Source organism: Phalacrocorax aristotelis, chromosome 6 (genome assembly GCF_949628215.1).
Source record: "Phalacrocorax aristotelis chromosome 6, bGulAri2.1, whole genome shotgun sequence".
Taxonomy (NCBI): Eukaryota; Metazoa; Chordata; class Aves; order Suliformes; family Phalacrocoracidae; genus Phalacrocorax; species Phalacrocorax aristotelis.
In genome coordinates, this window is record NC_134281.1 from 27,337,114 (window position 1) to 27,351,035 (window position 13,922).

The following is a 13,922-nucleotide window of genomic DNA, read 5'->3' on the forward strand; positions in this document are numbered from 1 at the left end:
AGAATGTCATAGTTATGTTTTTGACCTAACAGAAGATTCTGTCATGACATCAGGTCTCCAGAATGAATGAGAGAGACACAGAAATTTTAAATAAGCCTAATTTGACATTATGTTTTTAAAAGCCTGTGACAATAGGCCATCACAGAACTGTGATTCATAATCCCAATTTTCCTGCACTAGGGAAATATCAATAAGCCTGTATAAATTACCTTCCCCCCATATAATTTCCACCAATCCTCTCTAGCCATCAAACACATGCAAAATGGGAGATTAGATGTTAAGTGCAGCATTATATTTCTATGAAACTTTCTTTTTTTTATTATTTCATCCACATCATCTTCCAGAGGATGTGCATCTGTGGTTGGGAGGAGTGAAGAAGGACTGCCTTTTTGAGCCCTTTCTCCCAGGAATTTTCAGTAAAACTGAGAATTTATGAACAATTTACTGAGCAGTGAACAGAGTAAATGTTTCTCACATTCATCTACATTTTAAGTGTGTTGGAAATTCAAAAGAAAAACAAGAAGGAAACAAACAAATCAGCAATTTCATTAAGTCCCTAACTTTTGCAAAATAAGCTTTGAAAAGGTAGAGTACTGTTCAAAAACGTTTGACTAAGTCTGATCTTGTGGTTTTCTTTGTCTTCTACCCTCCTCCACGCTTTTCCCCCATTTATTTTAAACTACACAATGCTCCATTAGTAAAAATTCACAAGATTTTCAGTGAAAGATCTAATATAAAAATGGGAAGTATGCATCTTTTGGAAACGAAATGTAATTGTTAGGTTGTGTGATTGAAGGCAAATCACCATAAACATAAATCCCATCAAGGATCAGAGGAACAATGGCAGGCAGGGGAACCCTAGCATTACTGCCTTTCTCCACTCCTCTGGGGCTATCTGGAGAGAATGACCCCTTGTCACTGCTGGGAAACACACCAAGATAAGCCAACCAAAGAAACCCCCAGAATGTGTTGCAGGCACAAATGGGTTATTGCCAACAGGCTTCAATATGGGATACAGGAGAAGAGCATTTGGGGGTGTACAAAATTTACCGTGGAATTTATTACAGGTTTTGTGGGAATGTAGAATATAGTATGGGATATCCAGAACAACAAAAGCCAAGGAAGTGGAAAGATCAAGATGTACTGGGGGATGTGTGGGGGACAACAAGCATGGGAAAACTGCTGAGAAATTTCTTATACTACTTGCTGTGTGGGTGCCCTTTGTTCTGAATGGGTGTGGGTGAGTGCTAGTTAACATCAAGCAGAAACAGGCAAAGAGTAGGACAGGAGGTCTGAGTGCAACCAGAGTGTGGCAACAAACACTGGAAGCTCATGTACTCACATACTAGGAACTGGGAAGTTTATGGGGTCAGTTCAGGGCCTGAATCCAGCTACTGGAATGTTACCAGTTTTGTGCAGGTACATGTATATCCCACAAGTGGACTTCAGTGCTGATTAGTTAGAGGGAAGGAACAGGGTCAGGCCATCCATGCTGCATGTAAGCAGGGTGTGCGTTTACATCAGTGCCAATTAAGGCACAGTTTTCTGTCAGTGTTGATCAGCGTGGCTAGCCATTTGTGTGTGTGTGTGTGTATGCACCAGTGGAGAACCTTCTCAGCCTTGCCAGAGGCTTCAGCTGGAGGCACTGAGCCACTACAACTCCACATCTATCATGCTACCAGACTGAGCAACCCCTAACAATAATCAATATAGCCTTATCTAGAGCTTGCTCTTGTTGCCAATGCTAGCCAGCAGAGATGTGGTAAAATAGCTTACCTAACCCCAAGGTAACTGCAACAACGCATACTGTTATAAAATGTATGCAAAGACCTATTCATCATACATGGAGCACACCACAATGATTCCTTTGTTATATCTCTGCTTAGAAATTAAGAGTGATGGTAATTCAGCACATAGCAGTGATCTGCTCGTGCCTGGTTTAACATCAAACTGTCTCACCAGCACTCAGAAGTTTCCTTTTAGCAGCTCTTAAACCCTTTTTAGCTTTACTGAATGGACCCCAACAGCAGCATGAGGAAGCCTCAGAAACCTTTTGTTCCTCTAGCCATCTGCCTATTCTTGAAACCAGTTTCTTCAAATCCCTACAGTTATTGCCTTTTGTTACTGTTGTGGGTTGTCACAGGTCCTAGAGTCTTCTATGAAAGTTCTTCTATAGGGTATGTTAAATCAGTTTCTGGTTTTGTACACCTGCTGGATGTCTTCCCCCATCACAGAAGAGTTGAAAATTAAATAGGTAATCAAGTATCTTTAAGACATATGTGCCAGACTAGTTTACAACTTCTATTGAACTCATTTCTTTTTATGAAGCAAGTCTTTGAAATTACTCTCAGCTACTTCTATAAGAGTAATGACAAGCCTATTAAGCGATTAATGTGATCATTTAGCTAGAAAGTAAAAGTTTACCAGGTAAGGGGACATAGAATACTGTATTGTAAGAGAGATCTCAAGATTACAAAGGTGAATGTTTCTATGCTGCCACTGTTTAGAAACATGCAGCTTTAAATTTAGACAAAAATAAGGTAAAAATATCTTTTGTAGAACAGTTAATCCCAGCGTGGATGAATAAACAACTTTCAATTAATAAATGTGAAAAGAATTTTATTTAGAGCCATGATCTATTCTTGAAAATATTAGAACTATTTTACAAAGTACTTTATTTGCTATGCCGTAGACACAATTTTTAAAATGGCTTTCTTCAGATAGAAGCAGTTTTCCACCCAGCTCTTAGTAATTTGATTTTCTCAGATGAGGACTTCCTTTGTAGGCTGGACTTTACCAAGGAAGAAAAATAAGTAGGAATCATGCTACATAAAAATGTCCATCAATTTTAGTAGAACTGGTGGTTTTTTCCAGTTGTCTGTAGCAATCCCTAAATATAGCAGTCCAGTGCAGTTTAAAAATCATGTTTCTATTAGAAAAATATTATAAATTATCAGAGATACAGAAATAGCTTTGAGAAAGATGCTTCAGGAGGTCATATTCTTGCATCCTAGGCAGACTCCTGGTGTACAGACTTCCAATGTAGCTGCATTAGAAACGGATGTGTTCCTAAACAAGGATCTCTGGTTGCTTATTCACCCTTCATAAATCCAGAGTCATATTATTACCCTTTCCCATTAAACCTTCCAGATCCTGGTATGGCAAAACATAACCTTTGAGTTGCAATGCCAGGAAATAAAGACAAAATCTCTGATACTTCATTAATGTTTTGACCTGAGGGTTCTAAAATCACATCACTCAAGATTTCTTCCGTAAAATCTCTTTGAACTATTTAGCATAAAAGGGATGATTTGAAAGAATCCTGGAGATGGTATTGACACTTAGCTTCTTGTGTGTATTTGATAGGTACTTTCGAAAACCAGATTAACTTTCTCTCACTCTTGGAAATGACAATTTTCACTTGTTTAGAAAAAAACCCTTAGCTTTCTTAGTCAGTAAGCATAAAACTGGCCTTTTATAATTAAATTTATTTGCTATTAAATACACAGAGAAAAACACATTACCCATTTGGCAGACAGCTTATAAACATGTAGACTGGTAGAGAGCTGCACAGTGCTAGAATAAGGTTATTAGCAAAACCAACTATTTTCACCCTTGGCTCCTTTTGTTCTGTATACTCATAAGACATGTTAACGAGAAAACCAGAATTTTTATTTTCTTCAACACACTGAAATTCCATAGGCAGTTTAAAAAACTTTCAGTCAAGTAATTTGCTGAGCTCTTTTTCCTGTGTATTTATCAAAAGTAAAAAATGTCTGAGACTAATCTGTACACCTCTGCTTCTCAGGATAATATTGACAAATGAGATTTACTATAATGTGATATAACATGTTAAATCAGACAAAGATTCAAAAAATCAGTTTGCAGCAACTATTGGCTATAGCTGAGAGGGTATGGGTTTTCTTTTAATTTTTTTTAAAAACCTCTAGAATTCTTTTGAATATTTTCTACAGTTTCTGCAGTAACTTAACAGTTCAGTAAGACTTCTGAGCTTCAGATATGCACAATCGTCATTAGACTTTCCATATGAGTTATCATGTTACTTAAAACTACGAACAGAAAAAGAAAAGTTGAACTTACATTCAATCTAACAAAGAAAGTGAATTTTAAATAAATCTATTAGCTTATTGCTTTTTTTCTCTAGCTCATATCTGCCTTTTTCTTTCCTGTTAAAGGTCTGCTCCAAAGCCTGTTCCAGTCAATAATAACCTTTCCACTAATGTCGGTAGACAATGCTTCAGCAGTTAAGAGTGTTGTTGATGCATTTGCATTTTCTGATCTAAATTAATTGCTTACAGCTAATTTATTGCAGTCATGAAAAACCAACAACTTTCCAATTGTTGGCTTTTATAGACCAGCTATTTTGGATTGAGAAGATAATAGCTGTTAAAGAATCAATTGGCTGAAAAAGTAGAATGAATGGAAAAAACATTAGGAAAGCTCAATCATCTACTATGTTACCATTAAACATCAATAAGAACAAAGAGGCAAAGTACACACAGATTTCTCTTATACTAAGGAAGGAAGAGGATAAAACCCAAGAATATAAGAGACATGGTTTAAACACCTTAAGTCTGAAAACAAACAAGTAAGGAATCTTTTACACACTTTGAGTAACCATTTTTTCTTCCTGCTTGTATAAGAAAAAAAGATTATAAATTTAAAAGCTTCTTTTAAATATTGTTTCTAAATATTATTACTATATTTGTGAATCTTCCTGACCTTACAGCTAGCTACACATTCACCATCCTATGCATGCTGATACTACCTATTTTCAATTTAGGGCAAGACAAACTTTTTTACATTCCTTAATTAGCTGTAATGAGCTAATGGCAATAGCCATCCGCTCTGTGTAAGTGAATCAGTTACAAGAGCTGCATGTATGCACCTCATGTTTGCTCAGTGATCTTAGGTGTTGCGTTGTAAAAGACCTTATCAGAGAACTATTTCAATCTGTCCTGGTTGAAAACATCTAGTACAAGAGCTTTTCAGTGAGAAGTTAAGTGGCCTTGCACTTCCACTTGGGATTAAGTTTGAAGGAATAGGGGAGCTGCTCAGCATCAAAATCATAGCTGCCTTACCTTGCCTTTTCATAGCTATTTAAGAACCAAAACTCCCGGTAGTTCCTTAAAAATCTTTGAGAATCTGTACTTAAATCAATTTTGTAAATAGACTTCAGAGCCTAAAACTACCTTTTTCGGTACCAGTGAGAAAAGTTAGGACAATGGAGTTTCAAAAGTCTTTTTCAAAATTTGTCATGCTGTTTTCTTTGTAGGTAGGTAATAACAGAATAAACCTGTTAATTCACACTGAGTGGTCAAATTTACACTTTGGTTAATTCTTTTTCAGTTATTTCCATATATTATATACTTAGGATTTCATTTTGTAAAGATTACAATTTTTACATGTTTGTATATAAAGCATATGTAAATTTTACAAGTTTTATTCTCAGTAGGAAAAAGATACCTGCCAGGTGCAATTACATAGGAAATGGAGATGAAGTCTAAAAGGTTTCATTTTATTCCTGTCTCTGTTAGTGGCCTACAAAATGTTACATGAGTTGCTTTCTATACCTTAGTTTTCATTCTATAGTAAACTGGGAAAACATTTAATTCCTGTATAAGCACTTCACCATTTATAGAAGCTAATACTTCTTGTCAAGAAACTGTTAGGAAAATGTCTTAGTTGCATTTCTTTTCTGTGCAGCCTTACATTTCTTATGTATCCGGAATGCTGGAGAAATGGAAAGATGACTAGACCCTGGAAAATCAAGGCAATATGTGAGTTACTCTTGGATGTGCTTATTTTGGTGAAGAAGGTGGAAACTAATCTTAATCTTCCCCAGAAAGTATAATTTCTTGGTAATTCTTGATTCTTATTGCTCCAAGATTAGGATGATAACTACCAATTAATACATCACCAGTGACAGTTTGGAGCTTTCCAGTGTGCTGTAGTGATTTACAGAGTGGCAGATATTAAGACTCTAGAACTGTATTTCTAATAAATAAATAAATAAAATTGTTAGAAAGTCTAAAAGGAGTACAGAGATTAATGCAATTTTTTTTTTTTGACAAAGCATGTTCAACAGGAAAAATAAGAGGTGACACTAACAACTGATTCTTATTACGTTATTCAAAATGTGTTTCTCTGGGCATTAGCATCTGTAGTCTGGGTTGCTGTTACTGCATATAAATTATTAATTTATCTTTACTGAATAAGACCATTTAAGACTTTAAATTACACATGTATAATACATATGCAACCATACTCAAATGGCATATTTATTGCCTGCATTACGTAAGAGAAATTAGGTTCATGGACTGTGTGCACTGAAATTGTAACAAGCAATATTCTGCTTCAGGGCAGTTAATGTAAAGTCAGATCTTAATAGGGAGGAAATTCTTGGTTGTCTCAGTTCGTCACCTGTAAAATATGAAATTAGGAATGTTCCTTTTTAATATCTTTGTTTTCATATTTGATTAGGCTACAAATAATTTGGGACACACTTTATCTGTAACATTCACAGTACAACTGATTTTAGGTGGAATTAGTAGATGCTACCATGGAAAACATAATTCATAGAATAGTTTGGCTTGGAAGGGACCTTTAAAGATCATCTAGTCCAACCTTTCTGCCATGGGCAGGGACATCTTCCACTGGATAAAGTTGCTCAAAGTCCTGTCCAACCTGACCTTGAACACTTATAGTGTTTGGACATCCACAACTTCTCCAGGAAACCTGTCCCATTGTCTCACTACCCTCATTGAAAAAAATGTCTTCCTTACGTTCAGTCTAAATTTACCTTCTTTGGGCTTAAAACTGTTGCCCCTTACCCTGTCACTCAGGCCCTGATAAAAATTCTCTCTCCACCTTTCTTAAAGCCCCCTTTATAGATTGAAAGGCTGCATAAAGGTCTCCTTGAAGCCTTCTCTTTTCGAAGTTAAGGAACCTCAACTCTCTCAGCCTTTCTGCATAAGAAAGGTGTTCTTGCTTTCTGATTATTTCATTGTTTTAGATGACCCTTAAAAATAACATCAGTGTATGGAAACAAACTCAAATTCTATATTTCACCCTGGTCTAATACAAACCAGCCAGTTAATCTTTCCACTCCTAACAAGATGCTTTTTCTCAGCTGAGGTCTTGAAAACATTAATTGCTGAAGAGTTTGCACCTGCCTTTGGTGAGATAGACATTTTTCTATAGGAAGGCAGCTACAAAAAGCAGGGTCATATAAATAACTCAAAACAGAAGTGTACAATAAAAACTCCTCTGTTTTCATAACTGTACTAACCAGCTTCTCTCGTATTGCTATAAAAAAGAATGTGCACAAAGACAGAGAGTTATCCATTTACCTTATTAAAATTGAGGTGTTTTGGACATAATTCATAATTAGGAACCCATCTGAAAAAAAATCATGCATTCACATTTTTAGAAATTGACATTAAACCACTGAAACATTGTCTTGTTGATTATTACTTATTTTTTAAAATAGTAAACACTGAATCTATTAAATGCAGCAAAAGACAAAGATTTAATTATATTTCTCTGACAGTAATTAAGCTGGTGACAACTGATTTTTGGAGCCCTATTGGACATTAAATGAGTGGATACAATTTTGTGCAAAATTTTTGTAGGCGGGGTCTGGATTTGGCCCTAGAATATTTACTATACTAAGGCAAGAAGGAATCTGTTTATCAGGTGATATTTCATTAGACCCAGCAGCAACTCTGTTTCTACAGAACACTTAAATTGTAAATGATCATGTATTTCAGAGATTACATATTTCAAACAACAAAACAGTTAATTTCAGTGTGACATAAAAGCTTCACTTAGTTACACGATTACAGAATCTCTGAGAGAGAATAATAAGTGGAGATACTAAACAGAAATACTTATTAAAGAAAATACTTGTAGAAATAGGTCAGTATACAAAGGTGGCCTTCATTTAAGGAAACACCAGTCCTCCAGCATGATATCAAAACCCACATCTTCAACTCATTGTAGAAAATAGCAAAGCAAAAGAGAGATAAGAGATTTTTTTTCCTCTAAGTATTATGTCTTCAAAAGACAAAAAGATTTCCCTAATGGTTTATCATTAAGAACACGTCAATTGCTAAATAATTCTTATCTTAATACACTCTCTGAAATTCAGGCAGAAATAACACTCCCTTGTGGAAATGGAGGAAGGAAATCTGAAATCAAGTAAACCCCCATGATTAAGTAATTGGGTAGAAATAAGTTTCTGATTTCAGATGGCTACAAGGCAAATTATAACCTCCGAAAGAGTTTGGATAAATTAATTAAAATAAACATCTTTAATATCCATTGAATACTATTCTGCTGACTTTGCTCTAGTATTCTCTTGGCAAAAAACTTGAGTAATTAAGACTAAAGCCAAATATCACTTCCTCCTTTATTTGACATATCATTTTGGGCACTATGTGTACTGGATGTTCAATATCAAGTAAAAGCAGGAGTAAGGACAGAGGGTGGAATTGCTTCAGGTTTAAGATGGGCTTAGACAGAATGTTAGCACCTGTACTTAAAACTGAGATCCTAAGTGTTCCCCCTTCACCTGTAACAAAAACTACTGCATGCATAAATAAGTTTAACATCTATGTTTTGTATTACAGAGTTCTCTGTTTACTTATATTTAGGTTTCTATGCATGTTAGCTCTGATCTAAATTCCTTCACAAATCAGGCATCAGGATGATTTGTGCCCATCCTCTATTTGTATCCCTAAGAGCAATGTTCAAGGCATGTCCAACACAAAGACACTGTCCCTTTCACTGAAAACACAGCCCATGATGGGTTATACTTTTCTGAAAAAGTTTCTCTCTGGAAACCCTCAATTTCTGGATCCTTTGAAACCTATGAACACCTTACCCTTCAGAAAAATGACATGGTGACCAAACTATCAAGTGATCTGTGTAGAGAGAAACTAGACCACTGTGCCACCAAGAGTGTGAGAAGGACAGGAAGGAAAAGGGAATCAGACTATGGTTTAGTGATTACGGCAGTTAGGACAAAGTTAGTCTTGTCTTCTGGTTCTAGATTCTTAGGATTACTTTTTAATCTGACTGCCTACAGCTCAGAAGTCTGGAAAGCAATGGAAGACTTCAAATACATGTAGAAAAGGAATATTAGGGGGCTTCAAAACTGTAAAAGTGACTCACATTTTATGAGATTTTAAATTTCCCAAATGTTCATGAGAAAAGTGATGTGTTGATGTCACAATATTATTGTTTGCGGTATGGTATCCCATAGTAAAATGAATACTACAGAAATGCTGTAAGCCCTTGAAAAAAAGATCTTGAATCTTTGGAACAAAATATAAATTTAAGGAGTGAAAGCTGTTTTTTTCAAAGAGTTTCAGAGAAATTATTTTGCTGTGCATACATTATATTTATTTAAATTGGTAAGAAAAGGCTTTCATATGAACATACAAAATGAGTTTTTCCTTTTTAATTTTTTTTTATAGAAAGAAACTTAATGTTCTACACTATTCCTGAATTGGCTGCAACATTAAAACACAGTAATCAACTGAAGGAAGATACTGTCAGGGTACTAAACACAGGAAGAGAAATGAAGCAGCTGCTATAGTGACCAACAGTATTTACATTTTTGTCCCAAAACAGATCACAAATGAGATAACCTTAGCGAAAGGAAGACAAACTGGTAAAGTTAAACCAGTTTTCTAAAGTTTAATATAAAACTTTTTAATACAACATCACACTGGCATGTTAGTATGTGAAATTTAGTGTAAAAAATCAGCATCTTTGTGATACTAAAAAGAAATTGAAAATATTGGTTAAATGTTTTTCCAATATCTGACTTCACCAGTGGTCTGATAGTGTAGTGCTCATGATGTTTTAGACATGAGATGTCCTCCGTGACTTCTTTACACTCCAGTCAGATATTTGAGTCCAACTATTATATCTGACAAATTACACCTTTTAGGATTCTGTAAATGTTAGAGGCTGCAGAAATAAGAGTTTATTTGTTTTCATGAAAAAAAGGAGTCACAATTATTTTACTCACAAAGGCTATTAATATTCGCTCAAGATAGTCATGTGACTTTTTTAATACTAAGAAAAATCTTCATAAAGTTGAAGCACTATTTGGATTTCAGGACAGCAAAGCATTACAAGAGATGATTCACTTAGAGCTTTCAGAGAATTTTGATTTGTACTGCAAAAATCCTCCTTTTAGGAGGTTAGACACTATGCTTTTCCTCTATGACAGACACAGTGCCATAGAATCATGGAATATTCAGACAGTATTGTGTCAGAGTCATAAATTTATAACTACCTTTATAGGTTTGCTGGTTAAGATGAAGAATACATCCCGTAGAATCTAAAGATACAACATATTATTAATTTAAGTACATTCAAAGGTGAAACAATGCTGGTACCAAGTCTTCTGAAACTTCACTTAAATGAGGAAAGATTTGCTTTTGTAGACTAAGTATTTAAACTGTATAAAATTGAAATCTTGATTTAGGGAAGGGCAGATGTCATCATTAAATGTGCATAGTCAGAAATGCTTGCAAGGATCTGCACATTTGCATAGTCCACACTATCTGGGTAGATATTGACACACTAGAAGTGATTTCCTTTAATTATTTAGCTTTCATAGGACTGAGCACTGTTTGTTCAGAGTTAAAATATTTCAAATTGAAGCTTTGCCTAAACTCTGTTCCCATGCCTGGATGAGCATCCTGGCGTTCACAAAAAAGCATACAATCCAAACAAAGTCTTAATGCTTTTTTCTGGAACTTTAATGTGAACATTTAAGGGATTAGGACCAGTAAGCATGCTGTGTCTCATATTTTTTATGTTGCATGCATGACCCTGTCATTATGTCTAGATGAGCTAATTATTTGGTGCTGGCTTCAGACTTGTGGGGTTATGATTTTGAATTGACAATTTGGCATCAGTGAAATGTACTAGTTCAGAAGTAGAGGATTGTGAGTCCCTGACACAGCTTTGAGCATACCCACATGCCCTGTCAAGGAGAAGAAATCAGCATCTCCCTCTCCACTTCCACATTTGTTCTTGTTAAATTTCATCCCATTGATAATTGCCCAATGCTCCAATCTGTCTAGATCCTTCTGCAAGGCCATGACACCCACTACAATGTTACCTGTTAAAAATTTCTAGTCTGTCCTTGGAGTTTCCAAGCACTGCAACAATTAGTGGCATAGAGAAACATAGTTCTTCCTTTTGTAATCCACTCCATCCCTAGAAACCTTCAAGGTGAGGTTGGATGGGGCTGTGAGCAACCTGATCTAGTTGAAGGTGTCCCACTTAAGGGGAACATCACTCAGGGGGGTTGGACTAGATGACCTCTGAAGGTCTTTCCCAACCTAAACCATTCTATGATTCTATGATTCTAAGGTGTTTCTCACATATACATCTTTCACTGAGTCCTTCTTTGGCTTTTCTCTACCTAAAGCCATCAAATATTTTGATTTTGTGTGATGGCTTTACTGTCCTTAAAAGACAAAAACAAAACCTTAAATATTCTGTGTGCTGTTTGTCAAAGTGAGTTGGTCTTCACAGGCCTGTTTATAGGAAATGTTTTTGCTCTCTGCAAGTTGGTGATTTCTCTCATTAAAGTGTATATTTTTAAATGTATATTCTATCACATTGAAAACACAAGGCAAAAATGGCTTACATTGCAAAAGTTTTGGAAAATACTGAATCTGCTTGTGAAATGCAATGTACATCTAGCAAGAACCCTAAAGATTACTTCAATAAACCTGATTGTATCAGTTTGAAGGGAATCAGCATCTAACAACGTCGTTTACACAGAGCACAGGATTTATCATTTATATCTTGACCAGAAAGACGTTACAATGATATTAGGCAGATTGTTAAAGTCCTTATAAAGAACAGGTATTATAACCTTTGCAGGAAATTTTACTTGAAACAAAAGAATTTGGTTACTAATAAAGGCAATTTTTTAAAAAAAACTAAAAAAGCCCCCAAAAAATGGCTGCTATAGAAAATTCTTAAATAAAATTTGTAAAACCTTTTGTAAGAATACCCAATAGCCAGGAAAATTTGGCTTTATTAAGAATTCACTAGAAGTCTAAGCACTTAAAAATGTTTTATTATTAGGCATGGCTCAGCCCTCTGAAACCTTGAATACTAAAGATACTGTACATAATGATGTAGTAGGTGGCCAGCTGAAAATTTCAAACAATCCAAAACTTCTACAAAAAAACCTTAAGCATCTGAGGAGGATTTTGAGCAGAATAGAAGCCCCTAAATCTAAAACATATATTTTACATGTATATATACCTGTGACATAAATCTCAACTCCTCCAAGGATGCAAAGTTCCAAATCTTCAAAATCTTAGTCAGACATGTTGGCTAGCTCTGGTAGAGCTATATAGAGTTAGAATTGTCTATATAAGTGTGTTTTCTGTGGTTTAGACACATGCTAATATTGAACTAAATCATAACTCTTATGTCATCTACAAAGTGCTTCAAGCAAAAACTAAATCTCAGGACTCAGTCTTCCAAAGCAAAGCTTATTCTTACTCATTCCTAGTCTTTTTAGGTGCTTGGGTTTTTTTCTTGGGGGTAGTGTGGGGGTGTGTGTTTGCTTTTTGTTTGTTTTGTTTTATTTCTTTGTTTGGTTTTCTTCTTTCCTCTGAACAGGAGGAGCTAATTGTGCTTATCATATACACAACGAAATCAGCTGGAGGCTAAAGCCTGGTGAGTTCCTGTGGCAGTCACACTCTTGAAACTCTTCAGACAGTGAAAAATTTACCCAAGTTCCACCAGCTCCTGAGTAAGAAGTCTAAATGCTTACTTACAATATAATGGTATATTCATTGGACCTCCTCTGACCATGTTATTCAAATAAGAGTAGTCTCCAGTGTGTTTCTGAGAGGCTTGAGTTAAATATTTACTTGAGGGAGGGAGATTTAGGATATGGAGGTGCCTTTTTATTGTGCTCAGGTACCAACGATGGGACATGTCAGCAAGCAGGGATAGAATATTTGAGGGGCTTAGCTTTTTTTGTGCACAGTGATTTAGAAATGTTTAAGGGGCAAAGATATCTGCACAAGAAGATGATCTTGTTTTAGTGGAAATAGATGTGCAATTGTAACACTGCTCAGCTACACTGAATACATACCAGTTTTTACCCTCACTTCCGCATTGTTCTGTGCTGAGGACTGCATGAAATGTATGGATTTTTCTTTACAGAAAAAAAATAAGAAAGGAAAAATATTGAAGGGAAGAGCCTAATTTCTTTGTCCTGTCTTGGTGTCCTGGTAGTTTTCATGTTAATATAACCACCTGATAATTGGAGTGAAAATGATCCTTTCTATGACTCATAGCTTTTCTAAGAATGAAGTTCTGCTGTGCAGTAGTGACACAGTTAAAGCAAGTCACAATATAAAAAGCTATCAGTTTTCCTCAGATGACTTAAGGTCCACTTGATACTTAGTTACACCAGAAAGCAGATTATCAATTATATTGATTTATCTGTCAACTTGATATAATGCCAAGATAGCTTAGAACTGAACACAGATTGTTATCTTATCTTAAAATTCTTATAAAATTGATAAAATATTAACAATAATGAAATATTAAATATGAAGGTAAATATTCCTTTCTCTCTTTACTATATAAACATTAACAAGTTAATGGCATTTTGAGCTATTACTAAGAGCATTTATGTTTGGATAGGGCAATCAAAAAACTGTGGTCATATGTAGAACATGAAAATTCCTTGTACTGTAAAGAATTAAACATACTAAGACAATTTTGTCCATATAATTATTTCCTCGTGGGAGAGATCTAGCCTACTTTACTCCCATTTGAATGATCTCTAAATTAGAATCAAAACAGAATGATTTGTAAGTTCTGATAGCATTTTT

The 13,922-nt window shown here is 35.3% G+C and overlaps 1 long non-coding RNA gene across 2 annotated transcripts in view; it reads left to right on the forward strand.

Annotated features, from left to right (window-relative positions):
- The window catches only part of LOC142058350 (uncharacterized), a 50,415-nt gene extending 36,822 nt beyond the window's left edge, over nucleotides 1-13,593 (forward strand). For both annotated transcript variants that reach the window (XR_012660926.1, XR_012660927.1), the window contains 2 exons: nucleotides 5,728-5,801; nucleotides 12,694-13,593. This is a non-coding gene — a long non-coding RNA (uncharacterized LOC142058350). The remainder of the gene's footprint in view (nucleotides 1-5,727; nucleotides 5,802-12,693) is intronic.
- The last annotated feature ends 329 nt before the right edge of the window (nucleotides 13,594-13,922 follow it).